Raw genomic sequence first — 6,038 nt, 5'->3', positions numbered from 1 at the left:
AGAGCAGTGACCCTGACCCTGAACCCCTGGCGGGAGCCACGCCTTCTCTCCTTGGCCACTAGCTGTTGTGAGGAAGGAGCCAGTGAATATGATAGGCATATGGGTCCTTAGGACAGCCTGCGGTCCCATCGCCTCACACGATTGTTAAGGAGGCTCAGAAAAGGTGATGCGCTTGCCCAGGGTCACACAGCCAGAGAGCAGTGAGGCTGGACTAGAATGTGAAACTCTAGACCCCCCGCCCTGCACCACACTGCCTCCCAAGAATGCGGCAGGAGGGGACAGAAAGTCTGCCGGGGGGGCCTGAGGAGAGCTGGCCTCGATTTTAAAAGCTGTGAAAGGAGATGTTTCCCTCTTCTTCCTCTTTAAGTGGTTGTGTGAAGATGTGATGTTTGAAACTCTGGCAGCCATATTGAGACCATGAGGCAGCCAAGCCAGAGGGCTAAAGCCAACACCCCAAGGATGCTGGAGCTGCAATCTGGGTCCTGGATGGCACCACTGAGCACCTGAGTTTACCAATTCGTGGGCCACCCAAGCTCCAGGTTTCTTGGCCACAAAAGTTTTTATTGTCAAAGTCAGGAGCATCGGGATGTTCTATTACTTGCATCTGATCCCCAGGGCCGTGCAGGGTCTCCTGGACTCACTCCCCAAGCTGGCTGCCAGTCCAGCCTACCTCCGGGGTTGTCCTGGTGAAGGCTGCACCCCTGCTGTCCCAGGAACAACCCTGGACCGGAAGGGGAGAGAGAGAGAAGCAGAGTATTGAATGACTTGAACCAATGGAGAAGGCTGCCTTGGCATGTGTGTGACACGCTCCCTGGCCCTGGAGGGAACAAGCCACGGCTGATGGCCATCCGGGAAGGTGACAGAGGCAACTCCTGCATGGTGAGGACCTTTGGATTCAAAGACCTTTTGATTTTGAAAAGCTGTGACTGTCAGTCTCCCATCTCATTTTCTCAGTTCCAACCTAAGACCGCCCGACACTCAAACTCTAGGAATCCGAGACTGCCTGCGTCTCCCCCACGGCGCCTTGTTCCCCATCCAGACAGGTGGACTGGGAGCATCTGCTGACCCCTCAGGGGAGGGGTGTTTCAGTAAAAGCAGAGGACAAGCTTTTAGGTTTCAAAAGCCCTGTTTCATTCCAAAACAAACCATTCCGGAAGGGACTTGGGGGCCTATTAATTCTAATGAATCAGAGCAAGGCGTGACTCGATTTCTCTGTCCTTCCGTGGGTACATGCGGATGGCGGCAGTTCTGGAAGCCGGGACCCCGCGGTGAGGACACACGGAGTGGGGCTGGGCCGACCTCACGTGCAGCAGGAGTTAAGAGAAGCAAGGTTCGCGGGTGGTTGTTACTGCCCCCCCCCCGGCCGACCCTGACGGAGGCACATCTCTCCCTTCCCCCCCTCTCCTTCCTCCCGAATAAAAATACTGGGAAGAGAGCCAGAGAAAAAGCTACAAGTGAACAACATATTTTTAATTCTGTGGGTCAATGTGACCCCAAGAGCTTTGAAGAATCCAAAAGTAGAGGGTGGGGGAAGGACTTGAGAGATGAAATGTCATGCGGTTGGTCCAAGCCAGGAGGGCCTGAGACAACCTCCCACGTAGACACAACCACAGGGAAAGTGTGTGCCCGTGCGTGTGCATTGCGTGTGCATGACGGGGGAGAAGTAACCAAACTGATCAAGATGAATTTTCTTCCCACAGAGGAAGTGGGGTTTCATAATAGAAATAATTCAAAATAGATGATCTTCTCTGACCCTTTGAATTGGAACTGAACCGTGTACCTGCCACACACAACTCTAAGGTTTCAGGATCTGAGAGTCTTAGTTTCGGGGCTCTTGCTATGAGTCTTGCCCTGGGGAGGAGGTCGCCCATGGACCCTGGGAGCACCCAGGCCCAGAAACCAGGAGAACTGGGCCCTACTCTCGAATGTCGCCTGCCAGAGGAGGCCTTCCCTGGCTGCTCAGTTTAACGTGGACCCCTCGTCCCCGTCATCCTGGCATTTGTGATTCTTCTTTTTCCCCAAAGCACTTAGCATCAACTGGTCTGCACACTGCATGGCTGACTTCTTTGTTTGTCCTCTATTCCCCTACTTGGAAGTTTCCAAAGAGATTCCTTGATTCCTTCCTTCCTTCTTTCCTTTTCTTCCATCTCCCTTTTTTTTCTTCCTTCCCTTTTATTTATAAAATATTTTTTTTTCTTTTTTCTTTTTTTCTTTTTTTTTGTATTTTTCTGAAGCTGGAAACAGGGAGAGACAGTCAGACAGACTTCCGCATGCGCCCGACCGGGATCCACCCGGCATGCCCACCAGGGGCTGACGCTCTGCCCACCAGGGGGCGATGCTCTGCCCCTCCGGGGCGTCGCTCTGCCGCGACCAGAGCCACTCTAGCGCCTGGGGCAGAGGCCAAGGAGCCATCCCCAGCGCCTGGGCCATCTTTGCTCCAATGGAGCCTTGGCTGCGGGAGGGGAAGAGAGAGACAGAGAGGAAGGAGAGGGGGAAGGGTGGAGAAGCAGATGGGCGCCTCTCCTGTGTGCCCTGGCTGGGAATCGAACCCGGGACTTCTGCACGCCAGGCCGACGCTCTACCGCTGAGCCAACCGGCCAGGACCTATAAAATATTTCAAACATGCAGAAAACATATAGTGAGCAACCATTTGCCATTTGCCCATCCCCTAGACTTATCAACTGTTAACATTTTACTGTATTTGTTTTGTTGTCTTTTTTTTTTTTGATACCAGCATTTTCTAAAGTAAACAATATCCGGGCCCTGGCTGGTTGGCTCAGTGGTAGAGCATCAGCCCAGTGTGTGGAGGTCCCGGGTTTGATTCAGGGCCAGGGCACAGAGGAGAAGCGCCTATCTGCTTCTCCACCCCTCCCGCTCTCGCTTCTCTCTCTCTCTTCTCTCTCTCTCTCTCTCTCTGTCTCTATCTCTCTATCTCTCTTCTCCCTTCCTGCAGCCATGGCTTAATTGGAGTGAGTTGGCCCTGGGTGCTGAGGATGGCTCCATGGCCTCTACCTCAGGCATTAAAAAAAAAAAAAAAAAAAAAGGCTCTGATTGCAACAGATCAATCAAAGCCTTTGTTGCAAGGGGAGTCTGTCTCTGCCTCTCCTCTTCTCATAAAATTAAAAAAAAAATCGTCACTATATTCCTCTTTGAAAACTTGAAGGTAGAGTTTTGTCTCTTATTCAGTGACTTATCACTCACTGTCTGGGAGTGGCTGTTGAGTGACTAGATCTCATTTAACCTTCACAGAAACCCTATGCCATAGCTGGTGTTCTTAGCCCCATTTTATAGAAGAGGAAACTGAGGCTGAAAAAGGTAAAGTAATTGCCCCAGGCCACACAGTTAGGAGGTAATAAAAGGGGCGTCTGAGCTCAGGCGGGTCGATCCAGAGCCCACACACTTACTGCGCCAGGGCGCTCGGCACTCCTTCCGCTGCGACTGTTCATTCACCCTCTCTTTCTACCTGTCCCATTTGGACAGTGTCCACAGAGGAGACCCAGAGGAGAAAGAGGGGTTCTCAGGCTGTCCTTAAGCAGGTCATTCCCATCTGGACACCAGGGTGGCCTCCATAAAGGCGGGGGCCCTCTCTCCTGCCCTGGAGTGGAGACAGAAACTCCTTCCCAGACGGGTGACCTTTGGGGTTTGTTATGAATAGAGATTCTTTCTGGGGAACATGACTGCTGATGCCAGAAGCTTGGGTCCCCAGGCTTAGCCCCCAGGAATGTAGGGAGAAGTCTCCAGGCCTCCGCCCTCCAGTCCAGTTCTCCCAGCTGCCTGGGCCAACCAGAGAGGAGGGTGGTTCTAGGCAGGGCCTTCTAGGGAGGTCAGGGACCTTTCATCCCCAGGCCGGGAGGGTGCTCCTCAAGGTAAAAACAGCTCCAGGCTTCAAAATCAGAGAAACCGGGGGTCTACCTCATCCTTCCTAGCTGTGTGGCATTGGATAGGCACCCAACCTGGCAAAGCCTCGGTTTTCATATCTGTCAAATGGGGATAATTATTATCCCAATCTCACAGCTGATCTTGGACTAGGGTGCAGTAACCCAGGTACCCAGCACACAATAGTTAAGGAGGCGCTGGCTCTCAGGCACTGACCCTGTACATGCAGGAGTCTGAGGGTGAGTGCCTCCTTAAATTATGCACCCTGTCACCTTAAAGCCACACCCTCATGCCGATCTACTCCTAGAGTTGTCCAGGGAAGGAAGTGAGATATTCTGTGCAGCAAACACATTAGCACAGTGCCTAGTACATGCTTAGTGCTCATTCTTTGAGAAATGCTGTTATTATTACAATTATTCTTACTTTCATAGGTAGGCTGGACCCTGACTCCGAGACTCTCTCTGTGGCCTCTGTCACTTCCTCCACCAGCATGTACTGTCATTATTTGTCCCCCTCTTGCAATATGTAATGACTATGAACTTTACTTTCCTTGTCCTAAAGCTCCTGCTCCCAGTTGCGGCATTCCGGCTGTGATTGCTGATATTGAGCGGGTGCTTACGACGTGCGGGTGCTGTGCTAAGCGTCCTGTACCAGCCCTCATTCAAGCTTTACCATGACGCTGTGAGGTAGGAACTATGATCATGTCCACTTCACAAGTGAGGAAACTAAGGCACTGAAACATTAAGTAACGTGTCCAAGAATGTGCTGTTAGGGAAGGCTGGAGCCGGGGGCAGACCAAGGCGGTCTAATCCCACAAACCCACACGGCGGAGCCCAGAACACCGCGCCTTCACCTTGTCCCGTCCTTCACCCAAGAGGTGCAGACGGGTAGCTCGAGGCAGGGGCCCCTGTGCCCAGGTAGGAAGGCTGACTTCCCTGAGCTGTGCCAGGTTCCAACACCTGGGGACACAGGATGGCCCGGATACGCTCTGGACCTTTCCAGGCCACAGCAAGTAGTTTCTGAGTTCTTCCCAAGCCAACAATGGCTTCTGCCTTCAGGCTGTGATAGTGACATTGAGCTCATATTTCCTGACCGCTCACTCTGAACCAGCGCTGTGCCTCATGCTTCGCCTTCAAGGCCTCCATCGAGCCTCGGGATAGCGCCCTCATTTATTATTGTTTCTGTGTTGTGCCTGAGGGAGACTTCCAGACCAGGGTCACAGCTCAATATGCGGCAGGTCCAAGATCTGGACTCCCATTTCCTGAATCCCAGGTGAGTGGCTGGGTGAAGGTTTGGCTGCTGGGGGCCCTGTGGGCACTTGACCCTAGTCACTGCCACCTTCTGTGCCAAAAATGGGGTGAACCCAAAAGGAGGTCATTGCAGGAGCAAGGGCTGGGGGTGGGGTGGGAGGAAGGCACATGTCTGGGCTCCAAACATTCTAAGTCTGGCTGCTCCATGGCTAGGCTCCCAAACACACACACGTTACTTTGGATAAAGTAGGACACAAGACAGGTAAGTTTTTGCTTTGGGGAGGGATAGCTCACCATCAGTAATGACGCTGAGGTTTGTTATTTGTATACATCAGTTTTTCCCCTGCCTCCAACCTCCTTCCTATGAAAAGCATCTTCCATCCTGGCCACCAGAGTGATCACATCCCTGGCCACCTGCAGGCTCTGCTCGGGACTGTCCATGGCCTCCCTCCCCACAGAACGTCTAAACGCTTTCCTGGCATCCAAGGCTGTTTGCAGACATCCCTCAGCCTGGCCTCCTGTTGCTCCCACCATTCACACACCTCAGGCCCGCACACCACAGTCTTTGCTATTCCACACACAGGTCGTGCAGCAGAGACTCGTGCTGTGGGTTGGCCTGGCCTCTTTGCCTTCCCCAGGCGGCTCCCTCTGCCTCAAATGTCCTTCTTCCCCCAGATCTCTCTCCTCGGGCTGGACTGGGCTGGGCTCACTGAACTTCCAGGCCTGAGAGTGACTACGCAATGCGCTACATGACAAAAATGTAGGCTTTGAACTCGGACAGAGGTGGATTCAACCCCAGCCCTGCCGCTTACCAGCTACAGGACCTTGGGCTGGCCTGGTGTGTCTCAGTTTGCTTCTCTGAACATAGAATAAAACAACCTAGTTCACGGGGAGGGGCTTTGAGGGAGGGGA

This window comes from Saccopteryx bilineata, chromosome 6 (assembly GCF_036850765.1).
Source record: "Saccopteryx bilineata isolate mSacBil1 chromosome 6, mSacBil1_pri_phased_curated, whole genome shotgun sequence".
Classification (NCBI taxonomy): Eukaryota; Metazoa; Chordata; class Mammalia; order Chiroptera; family Emballonuridae; genus Saccopteryx; species Saccopteryx bilineata.
This window is presented reverse-complemented; position numbering follows the sequence as displayed.